At 40.2% G+C, this 17,600-nt stretch overlaps 1 long non-coding RNA gene across 1 annotated transcript in view; it reads left to right on the top strand.

Moving 5' to 3' along the window:
* Positions 1 to 16,411, top strand: part of LOC114907115 — a 123,608-nt gene extending 107,197 nt beyond the window's left edge. Inside the window, exons 2-3 of the long non-coding RNA XR_003796635.1 lie at positions 9,389 to 9,531; positions 16,330 to 16,411. This is a non-coding gene — a long non-coding RNA (uncharacterized LOC114907115). The remainder of the gene's footprint in view (positions 1 to 9,388; positions 9,532 to 16,329) is intronic.
* Positions 16,412 to 17,600: the final 1,189 nt, after the last annotated feature.

Below are 17,600 nucleotides of genomic sequence, written 5' to 3'. Positions count from 1 at the left end.
TATATCTATACCCTGACCCTTTTTTATTTGCATACATTAGTATATATTAATATATATTATATATTATACATATATATATACACACACACACATACATACACACCTTGGTTATATATCCTTATCCTGATATGTTTATATATATTATATGTGATGTAATATATATTTTTTCCAGGTGGAGGAATTAGATAAATTCCTGTTTCTCCAACTTTAAAAGTATGTGAACAATTGATAAAAAGCAAAACTCTATAGAAAATCCTAGAGAAAGAATATCCAAGTTGTCAGCTTTGAAGGCGTGAAAGCCTCACGCCATTGCAGAGACATAGCTGGCCTCATGGCTTTAGCAAAAGTGAAATGCTAATGAAGAACGCAGAGGGAACAGCTTTAGGGGAAACAAAGGAATAATGTAGCAGAAATTGCAGACTCAGGGCCTTCCATTTTGTAAATATTTGGGTTGGTGGAAATTTGTTAATTGAGGCAATTGATTTTCACTTGAAAATGGTAGCAATATCTAATTCATTAAAGCCTGAAATAACATCCTTTGGGCCAAATGGGGTTATTTCATTCTTAACCTCTTAGTGATATATTAACAGTAGGAAAGCATTTGGACGCATATCTTAAAAAGTGCCACATTAACAGGAATTCACGCTGGAAAAAAAATTAAAAGAACCCAAATCTGCACCCGCACTTGCTCTAAGAGGGGAGGAAGCCCCCATGTCCTCCTCTTAGGCAGTATTTTAAGGTCTGTCTGTGTTTAATATTGCCAAGCCTACTTGAGTGATAAATGTAACTATATAAAAATTACTTATTACAAGCTGTCATGTTGCCTCACTCACATCGGCTGGGCTGCAGGCGTTGTACATAAAACTTGAATCTCTACCTTGACAGCGTCAGCTGCACTGGCTTTAAAGTAAAATGCTTTCAGTCATGAATACAAAACATAATTTACCTTTCCATAATACTTCAGTTTGAAACAAGTTGGAGAGCTCGTGTTACCGTCAGACCAGTACCTGTGCCGCGTGGAGAACCAGCAAATTCCAAGCTGTCACCTGAAAGTCACTGCTGCTCCCCTGTCGTCCCTTGGAAGCAAACTTAAGCTGCTAAGTTGTGGGGCCTCTAATTTTTAAAGTCGTATTTATGTGTAATTCCTTTTTGCAACTCCGCAGTGACAACATGTTGTCAAGACGGATTAGCTCGTTTTCTAAATTGGTATTTGTATTGGAATTCCTGGCTGAATGGATTTTTCTCCTCTGGAAGCTCCCAGACTCCTAGCAACAGTTTGTTGGAGAGGTCAGGAAGCATGAACTGATACACACCCACTCCTTCAAATCGAAACGATGAGCTCTCTGAAACCAGTAAACACGTTTCAAACCAGTGGCTCAGCCCAGCGAGTGAGGCCCCAGTGGCCTTGGACTCCTGGGTTAGTTCCGAATCTCAGCTTAATCGAGCCGCTGACTGCAACGTGTGGACGTCAGCCAGATGGAAATTAAATGTGAAGGTTGCAAGGAGCCTCTCCGCGGCACGGCTGATTCATTGTGACTGTTTGCGTGGTTGGTCGTGATGCAGGCAGTATGTGAGGCTGCGTCCGCGGGGACGTCTGCCCACCAGCTTCCCCGCCACATCGTCGGCCAGGCCCCCACCAGACCGCGGTGGCGTTGGAGCTGTAGACGCCTCGCGTTAGCCCAATTCCTTTTGACAATGTTCACATTCAGTTAGGGCCCAAAGTGCTTGTACTTGTCAGTCGGGATAAATGATAAAGAAAATATCCCCCCCCCCCCCCCCCCCCGCCGTGGAAAGCGAAACGGAATGGCCACTGGAAGGACTTTTCTTGCCTGATCCTCCGTGCGCCGACCTAAGCACCCATCCTTAGGAAACAGCTCCTGCATTTGCAACTTCTTCGCTTTGGCAGATAATGAAGGCTGGAGAAAAGACAGCCGACCTGCAGGGGCATTCAGTATCAGGAGGTGTTCTCTTTTTGAAATTTTAGGACAAGTGAAACATTCTGAAGGAAAACAGGCAGGGCAGGGAAAGTCTTGCTGCTTAGACAACTCCCCTGAGATGCTGGGTGTGGATTTCATAGTTTGCCCGTTTGTCTGTACAGCACCTTTCGCTGAGGAACTTGAAGCAGCATCCAACCAAACACTACTTTTCGTCTTTGTAAAAGCCCCATCGGTGCACATGGTAACCTTTTAACAGCAGCTTGAAGGTTTTCCACCCTGGAGCTCCAGACCTCTCCTGTCCAGCTCTTTCCTGAGGCACACTCTCCTCCCTCCCCCCCCACCCCGAGGGACTTGTCTTAGGCAAAGGTACCCCATCCTGACTTCCCAGCTTCCCAGTGCTGCCATTACACCTAGTGTACCAGCCACCCACCTCCTCCTCCTTCAGTGCCGCCTTCTCTGATTGATGGAAACAAGTTTTTCTTTATCATATGAGGTACTGAAGGCACAGAGAGTAAATCCCCAGTTAAAGAGGTAGAGCCCCTTCCCTCTCAGGTGTGCCTCTTGTTCCATATACTTCCTCAGCCGTAAGACGCCTGCGATGGACACCTGTAATAAAACATCATGTCATACCCCCATTTCAACATTTGTTGATTGATACGAATGTTGCCAGTGGACTCTTTCTCCTGCTACAGTTATCTCTTTTCTGCACATAAATATAGTTTCACTTGGACAGTATGTTCTTTTAAATGTATAAGACCTTTGGAGAGTGCCCATTTGAACTTAGAAGCATATAAGCTGTTGTTGGGTCTAGGTAATTTGTTTTATGTGAGGTCTTGAATGAGTCCTAATTGGATATGAATGTCTGCTAAATAATGTTTGCTTGTTTTCAGATACTAATTTATTTTTAAACTATCTAAAGATTGAATGGATTCTTACTGGGTTCTGGAATAAAACTTTAGTATGAGGTAGTTGTATTAGATCAGTTGTCAGATCTGCATTTCTTTTGTCCCACTGATGCCACTGAAATCACATTTATTCATTTGTACCTTTATAAGTGTTCTATTAACTTCTTCTAAATTTATAGTAGCATTGCAGTAATGTTGTAGAGCATTGTTTCACAGATCACTCCTGATTACCCCTGTTCACAAACATGCCTCTGCACCAGGTAAGCTGATTATTCCAAGCAGAAATTAAATTCTTTCCATACATTTAAATCACTGTCACATGTAGAGATATATCAGAGCATATAGCTCTATGGAATGCAAATAGGGTCAGCTGGAATGTAGGGAGGGAGTACCTATACATTAAATAAGAATTAATTCAGAATCCACTCTGGGTTTTACTAGGTGCCAAGGAGGATAAAAGATGGTAGATGGTGGTAAGATAAGCATATATTATTTACTGCCAAATTGAACAGTATGTTAATAAGTACTGTAGAAGCTCAGAGAAGTGAGAGATTAATGGCTCCATATAAAGGTAAAATGTGAGTACAATTTGGAAAAGCAGAGTGGAAGGGAGAAGGGGGTGCAGCAGTTACAGTGTTTGCTGTTGAAACTGAATACAGTACGTTTGGAAGACCCCAAGGAGATCAGATTGATCGGAGTAAGAAACTTGGGCTGGGACAAATGGGAGACAGAGTTGTTCAAATGGGTTTAGAAGAAATATGACTGTAGAGGAGATGCTGAGGAGGTTGTATTTATCCTGAAAACCACAGTGAACCAAAAATTCACTTGCCCTGATGAAAGTGTGTGTGTGTCTGTGTGTCTGTGTGTGTCTGTGTGTAGTGGGGGGAGGTTAATACTTGCTGAGTGCTAACATGTGCTAAGTATAGTTCTAAGTGTTCTAAGTATATTTTGTCATTAAACCTCATAACGATGAGGATGAAATGGCTATAGTTATTCCAGTTTTCCTATGAACGCTAAGACTGAGAGAAAACATATTCCTGCCCTAAGGCTGTTCAGCAAGTCATAGAAACAGAAGCTGGATCTTAAACTACTTGGCACCTATACTACAGTCTCTAGGGTCTCTGGGGACATCCTTTGATGCATCATTTAAATATTATGGCTCACTAGTTTGTAGAACACGCCAGGTAGAACATACTGGGCAGACATTTCATTTAACACATGGCCTAGAAGTGCCACTTAGCAACTGCTTGCCAATTATAACGTTACTGGAGCTGGTCAAAGTGATAGACCAAGAAAAGGAGCACAGTTCTTTAGTTCCAAATAGTGTTTCATTTAGAGTCTCTCATCTCTTGACTTCAAACACTGAAACTTTTCAACGCTTCATTATTAGTTTCTAATAATTATGATACATTCAGGACAGACAGACTGATGCTAAAATATTGTTGCACAGATAACTTTCTTTAAATCATTATTGGGCACCATGGCAGCCTGGAGAATGTGCCTGGTAGACCTCTTGTTAAGAGCGAGGTAATTGACCAAGGGCCCCAGATGCTGAGTTTTGAAATCCAGAGCTATGTTTGCCCTGAGGCCACACTGCCCAGTGGGCTGCTCCTGCAAAATCAGGATACAAGGGTTCCTGGAGGACACTGGACGTCTTTGATAGCTGACTTTGCCTGAAGTAGGTGCCCAGGTTTTGCCCCACCTTTCTGAAACTGCAGGGCCACCCAGGTCACTTCCACTCAAGGGCCTCTCACTCTCCTTCCCTCACCGTCTGGTGGCTCTCCTGACCTTTTCAGACGCTCTCCCTATTTCCTTTCACACAAGCACTTCCCGTAATAAAATTCTTACACATTTAATCTCATTCTGAAGTCTGCTTCTTAAAAAGCCCAGACTAACAGAGATGTTAATACAACCGTTCATTTTCTCAAACATCTAAAATGTGGGAAGTAACATAAAATAAATGTAAGAGCTATATAAGACATTGATAAATGGATTAGAATGAAGTTCACACAAGAATATTTTAAGAGTGATTTTAGATTTTTTTCTTGGTTTTCACATGACTCTTATTTTTGAAAAAAATTGATGTACAACTGTAAAAATATTTTGAAAAGAAAATGTCTATGAGCTCATAACCATAAAATTTATTCTCATTTTTGCATATAACTTATTAGCCCTTGACTCCATGTATGTGTTTTTTATGTAATTGGCTAAAATATGCATACCATTTTGTTGTCTGCTCTTTTATGTAATAAACATTTCCCCTGTGTCTACATAGTTGTTTTTTTTTTTTAACATCTTTATTGGGGTATAATTGCTTTACAATGGTGTGTTAGTTTCTGCTTTATAACAAAGTGAATCAGTTATACATATACATAAGTTCCCATATCTCTTCCCTCTTGCGTCTCCCTCCCTCCCACTACATAGTTTTAACATATGTTTAATGACTGTGTGATAACACAGTAGTTCCAAATTTCAAATTTGTTATATTATTCTCCTATGGTGAACTTTTACATGTTTCCACCCTTTTTTCCCCTATTATAAATATTCTACTATGATCTTTCTTAAAACATTTTGGCTATGTTAAAATATTTTCTGAGCATAAATTCTGAAGCTAACGTTTACAGGGCCAAAGGAAATGATAATCTTCATGTCCCTTGCTATACTTGGCTATTTTGCTTTTCCAAAAAGGTAGCACCCACATAAAATGAGAATTCCAAATTCAGCTTCATCCATCAGCACTTGAACCTTGGGTATTACATAATGTTTTTCTCCTCTGTTAAGTTAAAAAAAAAATTGCTGTACACCTTCTTTAATTTGTACTTATTTAATTATTAACAAAGATAAACTTTCCAATTGATATATAGTCCAGAGTAAAAAGAAAAAATTACATTTAATTAAGATAAAAGCATTTACAGTAGATTTGAATATTGTTATCCAAGCAGGAATAAATATATATATTTTCATTATAGGAATACTCGCTTTGTGTTTTGTTTTTGTTTTTTTTGTGTGTGGTACGTGGACCTATCACTGTTGTGGCCTCTCCTGTTGCAGAGCGCAGGCTCTGGACGCGCAGGCTCACCGGCCATGGCTCACGGGCCCAGCCGCTCCGCAGCATGTGGGATCCTCCCGGACCGGGGAACGAACCCATGTCCCCTGCATCGGCAGGTGGACTCTCAACCACTGTGCCACCAGGGAAGCCCCCATGCTTTGTGTTTTTAAAAGAGTGTTCCTTCCCTTGAATATCAAACAGCTGTTCTTTTTTAGTTCCGTAACACCAAGACAAAACTGCAGCCACATTTTACACTAGCAGGTAGAGCCCATGCACACTGTAGATAACATTATTTAGCATCATTTATTTAACATCTTTTTACCCCAGGAAAGCAATAGCAGAAATCAGAAAACCTCATACAGGTTATATGACAGAGCCAAATAAGAACATGTACTCAGACCAGCCCCCTCTGAAGCAAAGGCAGGCAAGACTGAAATTCCATGTGGGCACCAGAGTCTCATTTCACTCCTGCACATGGTGCCTTCTTCCAGAGAGCTGTCAGTTCATTTGCTTGAGGAGCTGGAAGGTAATTTCCACCTTTTTCATTTGTTTGTTTGTTTGTTAGGGGTGGGCAAGCACTGAAGGAGAATTAAGGAAGGGACGGTTTTGGACTATTCATTTTGAAAATTCTACCGGGGATCTTCCTGGGATTTTTTCTTAATGAAAGTAGTCCCACTGCTGGCACTACTTCTAAAATAAGTTTTCCAAAACCGCCCATTTTATAAATGAAGCAACTGCAATGTGAAATATGTCTTCCTCAAATCATATAACCATTGAAATAATTATGTAGTCACTCAAATAAGTTTTCCTATGACGGACGTTATTACTCCCTCCTCTATTCTCCAAAGCATTTTGCATATAGTTTTATTATTTCATTGCTACCTCATTGTATTTATAGTTCGATTTTTATATGCCTAACTCTCTTTATTGGAATGAAAACTCTTAGTTGCAATGTGTTGGTTATTATTTTACCCCATGAAACTTCTAATAAACTAACATTCAGAGGATGCATCCCGTTTGGCAGAAGCATTTTATGTGCTTCGTATCATTTAATCCCCACAGCAACTCAATGAAATAAGCACTATTATTATCTCCATTTTACTGATGAGACTTGACGAGGTGAAGACACTTGCGCAGGGATGCACAGTCGCTTAGTGGCAGAGGTGGGATTCACATCAGATCTGTTTAACTCCAGGATTTAAGTTCTTTATTACAACATACTGGATTATAGCAGAATATCATATTTATGGTATTGCCTTTCTTTTCTTAATGAATGGCCAAACCTGCGGGAAAACTTTGGCCCATGTGTTTGGGACTTTTAAGAATGTCCAAATTGAGACTTCCCTGGTGGCACAGCGGTTAAGAATCTGCCTGCCAATGCAGGGGTCACATGTTCAAGCCCTGGTCCGGGAAGATCCCGCATACCTCAGAGCGACTAAGCCCATGCGCCACAACTAATGAGCCTGCGCCCTACAGCCTGCAAGCCAGAACTACTGAAGCCTGCGCACCTAGAGCCTGTGCTCCGCAACAAGAGAAGCCACTGCAGTGAGAAGCCTGTGCACCGCAACGAAGAGTAGCCCCCACTCGCCACAACTAGAGAAAGCCCACGCACAGCAATGAAGACCCAGCACAGCTAAAAATAAAAAATAAATAAATAAGTAAATAAATAAAAAGCAGTCAGTGCTGATCTAAACAAACTTAAAAATCAGAGTTGAAACAGTACTAATGCATTTGATACAATATTTATTAAAAAAAAAAAGGAATGTCCAGATTATCAGGAATCCAGGAGTGCGGTAGCTGGGTGATTCTGTCTCAGGATCTCTACAAGGCTGCGATCAAGGTATTAGCCAGGATGCAGTCATCTTGAGGCTCAGTTGGGGAAATGCCACTTTCAAGCCCATTCACATAGCTGTTGATATGACACAGAAGATCCACTTCCAAGTTCACTCACTTGGTTGTTAACAGGCCTCACGTCCTTGCTACACTGACTTCTCCATGAGGTTGCTTGCTTCCCCCATAATGAAAGACTTGATGGAGAAAGCATGCGATGCGGAACCTACAAGATGGAGATTGTAACCTAATCTCGGGTGACGTCTCATTGCTTCTCATGTATTCTGTTCAGTAAAAGTGAGTAACTCACTCCAGCCCACACTCAAGAGGATGGGGATTCTGCCAGGGCATGAATATCAATGGGGCAGGAATCATCGGGGACCATCTCAGAGGCTCCCCCTACAAGGAGAAAAGTGAAGCATGAAGAGGGAAGTAACTTGTGGCTAAGTCACAGATTAGGTGCATCTGACTCCAGTGTCTCAGCTCTTGGCAACTACATTTTACTGTTACCATAAGTACGTTGTATGCTAGGAAACTCGATAACCTACTTGCTAGAGAAATACAAAACATACTATTAACAGGCTCCTTTAAAGACTTTTATGAGGTTGAGCATGTATCCTAATGCCTGCTTTTAATTATTCAGTTAAGTATCAGTACATATATTGTGACAGAAATAGCACGTTTGTCAAAATTAAATGTAATTCCTTTAGAAAGTTTCACCTTACTATTCAGCAATCGGATTATGTTCAGGTAGTAGCTTTGGTCAGCTTCCGTGATGAGAAGCCTATCTGATACAATTTAGTTCAGAGGACTTGGACAAATGTTAATTAACAAGTATGGCATCCCTGTGTCCCCGGAGCCCTACTGTACGAGGGAGATGATGCTTTTTCAAGGGGACATTGAGAGGCACATCTGTAATTTCTCCAACATGTAACAGATCTTTGCATATATGTAGCAGTTAAGAAAGCTCAAGTGGTTTTAGGATAGTTTCACATTTTCAGGACAGCGCTCATATTTATTTCCTAGGTGTCTCTCCTGCTCTGTGGGGTACTATGAGAGGCTCAGTGGGAAAAAAACGTGTTGTGGAATATGTTTTGTGAATAAGTTTGTGAAATGCAGAGTGATCAGTCTGTGTTGGACGTAGTCATAAGCTGACAAAAATCAGAGAAGGGATTTGTGGTATTGTAGTTGTGACCCCACAAACCCTCTCAAATGAGTTGCTGCCTCCCAGGGAAGTGGGCGAGAGGTGGACAGGATTTCTGTAGGCTCTGCTGTAAGGAGGTGAACCTGCCTTGTTTCCTCTTATCTTACTGTCCTTTCAGAGGGGTTCCCACCAAGCAAACCATCCCCTCATCCCAAAGAAAAGCAGTTCCATCTTTTTCTCTGTTTTTCTCCCTTGACACCGGCAGCCAGGATTTGGCAGGCTGTGTTCTGCCACCTTTGCCTCAGTGGCAATGACAGACTTGAAATGGTCAAAATCATATGTAGCTTTTTCATCAGTTTCAAAGAGAGATGCTCATGGACCACTGAGAGGAAAAAAATGATGAATAATAACAAAATATTACAAGGTGCCACAGATGTTATGCAGATGTATAAAATGCTTACAAAGTGCAAAAAATGAATGATTTCACAGAACATGCTGAGTATTTTCTCTTTGTGCCCTTCAGATCTTCATCCTTCTCCCTGTACTCTGTGCACTTGGAAGCTGAAGCTGACTTCCATGGAATCACTGCAGCCTTCTCTTGCACCCTGGCTTCCTCTTGGGTTTGGTCAATTGGAGGCACCAGCAGAGGAGTGCAGAGTGACAGAGGTATTTGTTCCCCTGGTTCCTGCCCTGTTGGGCCACAGTTTGCTTTTGGCTGCATGTCTCACCAGCTTTTGGAAAACTTAGTTCTTTCCTACAGCTAAGCTCTCATTGAATCTAGTGCTGGCTCCACCTCTTGCCCTGGAGCGTTTCGCAAGGTTGCTAGCCTTCATGGACTTCACCATTCCTTGCTAGTTTCTCTTAGCTCTGCCTGCACCCTTATTAAAACACTCTCCTTCATTTCCCCTTCGGAGTATGTCATCCTCTTCCTCCTGGGTCCCCAACTCTAAACTGACTAAATAAAAGTATGAATCAGTGTGAAAAAGGACAGCGACTACAGTAGCTAATCTAGCTTAGAAAGACATCTGGGCAGAGAGGGCTGTATGTTCTCAAAGTCATTTCTGAGAGGAGTTTTGAACCTTTTCAAGATAAACTGGATATGTGCACTAGTCATGTGACATTTATCAAATATCTCATTGAATTCTTGGCTTCCTTTTCATGTGTTTATGGGTCGTCTCACCAAGAGGGAGAGGGACAATTAAAAGCAAAATGAACCAAAGCAACTGTATATATCTCCTACTGGTAGGGCTTCCAGATTTAACAAAAACAAAACGGAACAAAAACCAGGATTCCCAGCTAAACTTGAATTTCAAATGAACAATGAAGAATTTTTTAGTATGTCTCATCGAAATAATTTGATGTGAACATACTTATACTGTATTTTATCTGGAAACTTTTCCTACAGGGCCTTTTACATAGTGTGCTTTTGATACATGCTTCTTGATCAATAGATTTAGATGTTACAGAAAACAGAAGTCCTCCAAAATAATCAGGCACTGGCCAAGGACTGCTATAGGCAGAATGTGTCAGAAATCATCAAGCTTTCCTGAGGCCACACACTCCATCTCTACAGGATCCCTTGGTCGTAACATCATTCTTATCATCACCATGTATTATTTCTTATTTCCTCTGGGCTATGTATCTTCTTAGGGAGGCTGGGGAGACGGGTAGAGTAAAGAATGTAAGGTTTGGATAATTCTCCCCGTGGGTAGCAGGGAGACCTTGGACAAGTCAGCTAAGCCCCACATGCCTCAGTTTCCCTAACTGTAAAATGACAGTGAATAATGACTTATTCCTGTGAAGGTTGACTAGGGTTAGAGCTGGAGCATGACCAGCTTAGTGCACTGACCGGAACATAACAGACACTAAAATAGCATAACTATCATTATACAGGTTGATGGGTGAGACACAGAATTGGCTTCTTGGTAACACAATGTGACTATTCATGGGAGAGAGGAAAAAGTCTTACACATTTAGGCTATTGCTGGGAATATCAAATGCTATAATAAATCCCAGAAAAAAATTTTTGTAATAGTGTCCTTTCAGGGGGCATAGAGATAATAACAGGCCAGTAGCTTGCTTTTACAGATAATGCTATCTCTTAACTGAGGAACCACCTTTGAAGTAGAGAAGTTATGTAAAGAAATAAAAATTGGACCTTTTGATGACCCTTTATATTTTATGATTGTATCGTTACAAAAATTTATTGTAAAATTTTAACCAATTCTGATAGCATCAGCTATGAAAGAAGCATTTTAAAACATGAATTCAGATCTTGTACCTTAGCTAAGAGAGCAGTTAATTTTTATGAACATGATATTTCTTCGAGTTTTCTTTTAAGGATGATGTCTTTAAGTATATCCTATAAGAGAGCCTCCTCAAACATGTACATTTGCAAAATCTATTTTACCTGCAAATCTTGCCAAATATCTGTCACTTCTGCTCTATTTTTTGTTCTCAGAAAGGTATTGGACTCCACCTCAAAATGTGAAAATCATTAAAGAAAAATAGTAAGTGATTACAATAATTCTTTAAGCTTTCAATTAATGTGTGGTTCCATTTGACAGAATGAGATGGAGGAATTTCATTTTATAGATTTGCTTGTTGGGGAGAAGCTAATGTACAGATGGTAAAAGATGGTTTAAAAGGATTAAAGAAAATAAGAACCCTTTGAGGATGTAGTTCATACCTTTATGTATAAAAAGTTTCTAGTTTCTACTATTATTTTAAAAGAGTTTGCCTTCTGTGGAGAAGCACCAAACACATGGCCTAATTCTATAAATGACTTATAGGAAAAACTCTGTAGATGGGGAATCAGCATGCCAGGGTGAGTTTTGGTTCATATCTGTAACCAAACATTTTAGGTCCATATCTGTAACCAAACATTTTAGGTCTCAGTTTCTTCACCTATAAAATAAGAGATGCTGGACTGGATCTTTTCTCCAAGCTATTTCTTGATATTACGATTCTCTACAATATATTTTGCCCAGTGTAGACAAATGATTACTTCAAAGCCTGAATTAAGTGCAGTTAAAAGTCCTGAGAACTAGACTAGTTGCCAAGAGATAGCAAAATCTGAGAAAGCCCATCCTAATCAGAGTTGTCCCCTTGGTCCTCTTGGGTCACCTTAACTCCTCTGCAGTGTTGCCTCATGCCATGGGGTCCAGGTCTTCCTGTTTCTGTGATACATGTTCTATTAAAATGCTGTCTAGGGACTCAGACCTGGATAGTTTCAGTGTTATTTAGGCTGGAGAGGGAGGCCCAGAAAGAAGCCAGTGAGGGATCTATCTTAATGAAGTCAGTCGCATGGTTTTCTGTGAGGCTGAGCAAAGGCAAGCTGGTAAAACACTGGTTTTGCACTGCTGTCTCCATCTTTCATTTCCATATAAATTCAATAACAGTCTCGAAGCAGCAGCAGAAACAGTGCACTGAACAAAATCCTTTCAAAGAGCTCATTTCTTGAAGAATTTCATGAAGCAGCAGCAGCTATGTAAAGCGGCATGTATGTCATTTTCCATGAGAGGATTGAACCGAAGAAATATGCTTTTTCGTTGGTGTTATCTTCCTAAATTCTAGATATCTTTATAGATGTGCTATAGCTAGAGCCCAAATATTTGTATTCCAAATTAGCTTTTAAAAGATTCCATCCTTTTTATCCCCAACCAAGAGTTCAATAAAAACAGTTTGGACTAGCTAGCATGATTTTATGGTTCATATCACCAGAGACCAAATATAAAACTTGAGGAATACGTTTTGCAAGAGAATTATATCTCTTTCCACATATTACCATTTTAAAAGCCTAGCACTTCAATATTTTTCCTCAGTCATCATGGTGGCAAATTGCTACATGAATAACTGTCCAGCTAAAATTAATGATCACTAGCAGAGGGAACGCAAATAGTCAATTTGGAATATATCAGCATGTCTCTTTCTCTTTGGTGCCATAGAACGAGAACAACAATTAAAAGAACAACAGCAACACCTGGTTCCCATTTAAAAAAAGAAAAATTGAACTGTATATTTGCAATGCTGACCTCCCGAGACAGAAAGGTGAATAAGAGGTTGTGTGTTTGTGAGTGATGCAAACAATTTTCAGAGCAATGCAATGTTTGTTAATAAGGGCAAATTGTATTTTAACCTCTTCTTAGCCTGGGCTTGGAAGTTTTGAAGTGCTATTTGTCATATCCTGATATGACAGATATGGAGAGCATCAGGGCTTGGGGCCCATGCACAGGCCCAAGGACACAAGGATTCTCAGTTCCAATCCTGTCTCTATTCACGGTAGCCAACAGTAAGTAGTTCAAGGAACATAACATGTTAGGATGCTTCGGGCTCTCAGTCCCCATCTCAGTTGGCTTAAAATTAGCCCAGAAGATCTGTAAAATAAAGATGGATGAACACTCAGAAATAACATTCTGAGAAGTGCCGTTAGAATAGCAACACCATTTCTTCTCTTTGAAGGAATCTATCATTTAAAAAATATATATATTCCCTGGATAACAGTTATGTATCATGTATTACCAGTGAGAACTTTGAAACTAAACTATCAGTTATCCTACTTCGTGACACCTGCCTAATTGTCAGGTGTGCTCAAGGACCTTGTAAAGCAGCATCTTTGTCTATCTTCTGTCGTCAGTGTCAACCCCCTGGGGGCAGAAGCATCATCGTCAACTTCCTTCATTACCAGATAAGTAGATAGCAAATGCTAAAAAGGTTGGCTGACTGACATATGTTGGCCACTGAGAAAATTAAAATTAAAAGGTGGAGTTATTGTTTAATGGCTACAGTTTCAGTTTTGCAAGATAAAAAAAGTTCTGGAGATGGATGGTGGTGATAATTGCACAACAATGTGAATGCACTTAATGCCTCAGAACTTAGCAGTGGTTAAAATGGCAAATTTTATGTTATGTATATTTTAACGCAAAAATAATGGCGTTATTAAAGGGGAAGGAAAATAGTGAAAGGGAAACTCAGGCTTATTTCCATGTTTCAGTTCACATTTGTTGATTCTTTTCTCTTTTCCCACTTTTTCTTTGCTAACATCAGAGTGGCTGATCACTGAGCAATGGGGCTGTTAAGATCTGTCATATGTAGCCTGAAAATGTTTCCTTTCAAGCATTCTTGATTGAATTGGAAGTTTCTTATTTTCTTATCTGATTTGATACAGTCAAAGAAGAAGAGAGCGAGAAGGAGAGAGATAAAGGGAGAGAGAGAAAGAGAGAGAGAAAAAAACCAGAAAATGACCAAGATTTTATTAATTGGAGGATAACCACATCTAAGCCAGGGCATGTACCGCTGATGGAGATGCCCTACTTTCTGATCCAGTATCTGTACCACTACTGAGACCCACTTCATCTTTCTGCAGTCACTCTGGGGTCATACCTAGTTCTTAGTACCCTTTTTCAGATGTTTAGGCAGAAGCCAAGAAGTTCTGAATTCACAAGAGAACTGTGACCCCAAAATGGGGGGCAGAACCAATGAAATTTAGAAATAGATACTTTAGATCCAAAAAAAGGAAAGGAGAAAAAAAAAAAAACCCTGCAGTATCTCCAGTGATGAATCTTTGTGATATGATTAATCTGTTATATTTTAACTGTTCTGGAAAAACTATTCTAAGCATGTAAACATTTTCCTGTGTGTGATTTAAAGCAATAGCTATATATATTTAATTTGCATAAGTGGATGTATCATATAGATATATAAATAGATACATAGATATATAGATGTGTCCATATACTGCACAGAGCAATAGATTAGTATTCACACATTTCCCTCCAAATTTCTTTGGTATTCTTAAGATATACATTTTTCACATGTTAAGATATAAAATATGATTTTATGCATTTTTGAAACTATTAGAATGAAATGAAAAAGCAATAACAAGTCAAAGATGTTGGCTTATAATGAACAAAGCAAAGCTGGTTTGGAATAGTTTGAATTTTTACATAGAAGTTGAATGTTGTGATTAATTCCCTTTGTTTCTGTTGTGAAAAATGCAACTAAATGAATTTCCTCCAATAACAATCCTTCAAATACATGAACTAAACTTGATAGCCTATTATTTGGTGTTCAAGTTGGTGGAATGCCTGAAGTGTGTTCTCGTATAAACCAGTTAGTAAATGCAAATTTAGGTAAGATTTTTGAGAATACACATTTCTTACTGATTTCTTATATGGTATAAAAGATAGAGTATTCTGTAAAATAAAAGGACTGGCTAGAAACTGAGCATTCTTCTTTGAAAGCAGTTTTTGACCTGAATGTGTCCTGTGGCAGGTGACAGGTATCATGATATCCTGACCTATTTGACTTATTTAATCAAAAGTTTAGTGCAGAGCAGAGCATATATACTATTCCCTGGATACAAGAACAGACACAATGAGCTCATTTCATAACCACTTGCTCATCAGTGCCCTTCTGAAGGCTAAAATACAGAGGTGACTCATCACCTGAAGTCTGTACTGAAGACACTACAGCAAGCAATGGACATCACAGTTCAGGCCCCAGGCATCACCTCCTCCTGGACAGAAGGCACTGGAGACTGCCTTAGAACTCACTACCCTTATGCTGTGTTAAATATGGTTAGGAATTTTATAGCAAAGAAGGTACAATCTGTTTGCAGGACATATATTAAGCTAACCTTAAAAATGCATTCCAGTATACATTAGGTGCAAACTAATACTGTTTGATTCCTCTTATATGAGGTACCTAGAATAGTCAAATTCATAGAGTCAGAATTTGGTACATGCCAGGGGCCAGGGAGTTGGGGTGGGGTGGGCAGGGGGAATGGGGAGTTAGTGTTTAATGGAGACAGAGTTTCAGTTTAGGAAGGTGAAAAATTCGGGAGATGGATGATGGTGAGAGTTGTACAGCACTGTGAATGTTCCTAGTCCCCCTGAACAGTGCAGCTAAATGTGGCTCAAATAGGATGTTTTATAGCATGTGACTTTTACCACAATAAAAAAAACATTGATAAAAGAAGAGCATGGGGCCAGTCATTTCCCATACATCCTCCACTTGGCTTCATTAGTTTGATAATATCAGTGTCAAGGTTTTGTTTTTCAGAATAAACAAAACAAGATAAACATCATCTTTTGGATATTTTATTTCTGTGTCATGTTAAATACGTCATGTCTCTGAATCTCAGATTCTTCACCCCTGTAATGAAGGACTTCAAGCAGATAAACCCTAAAAAGCCCTTTTAACCATAAAAATTGTGGATTCCAAGGCATAATGGCTGTTGGACATAGACATTCACTTAGAGTTCTTTCCCTGAAGCTCCAGACAGTGAAGCTCAGCTGTGTGTGTGTACTCATCCATACTTGTGTTTGATGGGCATGGGAACATGGGGACATTTTCCTGGCTAGTTACCCTCTTCAGCAGATGGTGTGGGAAGTCAGACCCTCACTTAAGGAGGAAGATCCTCCTTGGTGTAATTCATGTCTGGTTTTATCTTCCTTCTTCCAGAGCCACCCTTCACCCCAGGAAGAGAAGGTACATGGACACCCTCATCATCTCTAAACAACAGAAGTTACTGCGTGGCAGGAGGTAGGTGCCTGTAAGTTCTGCTGGGCAGTGCGGTACTGGAACGCGTGGCTTTTTGTCAATGCTAATTGGCCATGATGGTGATAATTGCGGATGACTTGCAGCCTGAGGAGGGCCAGGAAAGGTGTGAGTTCTACATGATGATGCATAATTGAATATTGCTCCTCTCTGTTTCACAGCCTTGTGAACACCAGGTCTGGCAGGTTTGAGTCAAGGCCTGTAAGTTGTTTTGCCAGTTTCCTTCACTACAAGTGGCCCGTGCTGGGCTGACCTGTGCCTTCGCTCGTCCCTCTGGCAGCTGCCCATGTGCAGGGCATGCTTCCACATGGCACATCTGCTGTAGCCTCACAGATTTCTTCTTCTGCTTCAGATCTGTGTGTGATGAAGAGTCCTTTTGTGCAGAAATCATCCAGCCTCAACCACACAGTTCAGCAGTTTTGCTGAAACAGTCTTGGCTGCACTTGGTGAATCAGAATGGCATTAGTAAGCTTGCTTTGCTTCTGCTTTGCAGAAAGAGTAATCACAGCAGCTACCCTTAGCTTGTGCTATGGCCATATATTTGACAACACCTTCTTTGTAAGACCTCTGTGAAGAAAGATCATGTGAGTCTTACATACAGTAACAAAAAACCTTTACATTTTCTGTGTAGTCGCCTATTGCAATTAAAGCAAGGAGAAGGTTTTTCTTAAATATTTATTTATTTTTTGATTTGGCTGCGCCGGGTCTTAACTGCGGCATGAGAGAACTAGTTCCCTGACCAGGGATCAAACCTGGGCCCCCTGCATTGGTAGCTCGGAGTCTTAACTGCTGGATGACCAGGGAAGTCCTAAGGGGAAGGTTTTTGATGAAAAGACAAAACTTGTTTGGTTGCTCAGTTCTTTCAGCGTCTTTTATTCAGGTTCTTTATCTTCTATTTGTCTGAGTTTGTCAGTTGCTATTTGGCATATGAACAGTGGGACTAATAACCTTTTCTCAGTAGAACCTACTCTGATTTTCACTGTACTGTGGGTGAGTCAACACTTTGCAGTGTTTGTTAGCTCTGATAAGAAGCCCTAAGCCTGGAGCTGGAGGAAATTCCAGTGCATCCTTTGAACTTCCTTTGTCCCCTGTGTTTGTGCTATAGCAACTGCATACTTTGGGGCTCTTTATTTGTATTTCTGACTCAGACTGACAGGCTGAATGCTTCTTGAAGA

This window comes from Monodon monoceros, unplaced genomic scaffold, assembly GCF_005190385.1.
Source record: "Monodon monoceros isolate NGI ecotype Baffin Bay Population unplaced genomic scaffold, NGI_Narwhal_1 Super_Scaffold_3, whole genome shotgun sequence".
Lineage (NCBI taxonomy): Eukaryota > Metazoa > Chordata > Mammalia > Artiodactyla > Monodontidae > Monodon > Monodon monoceros.
Note: the sequence above shows the minus strand (reverse complement) of the source record. Positions and strands in the feature narration are given on the sequence as shown.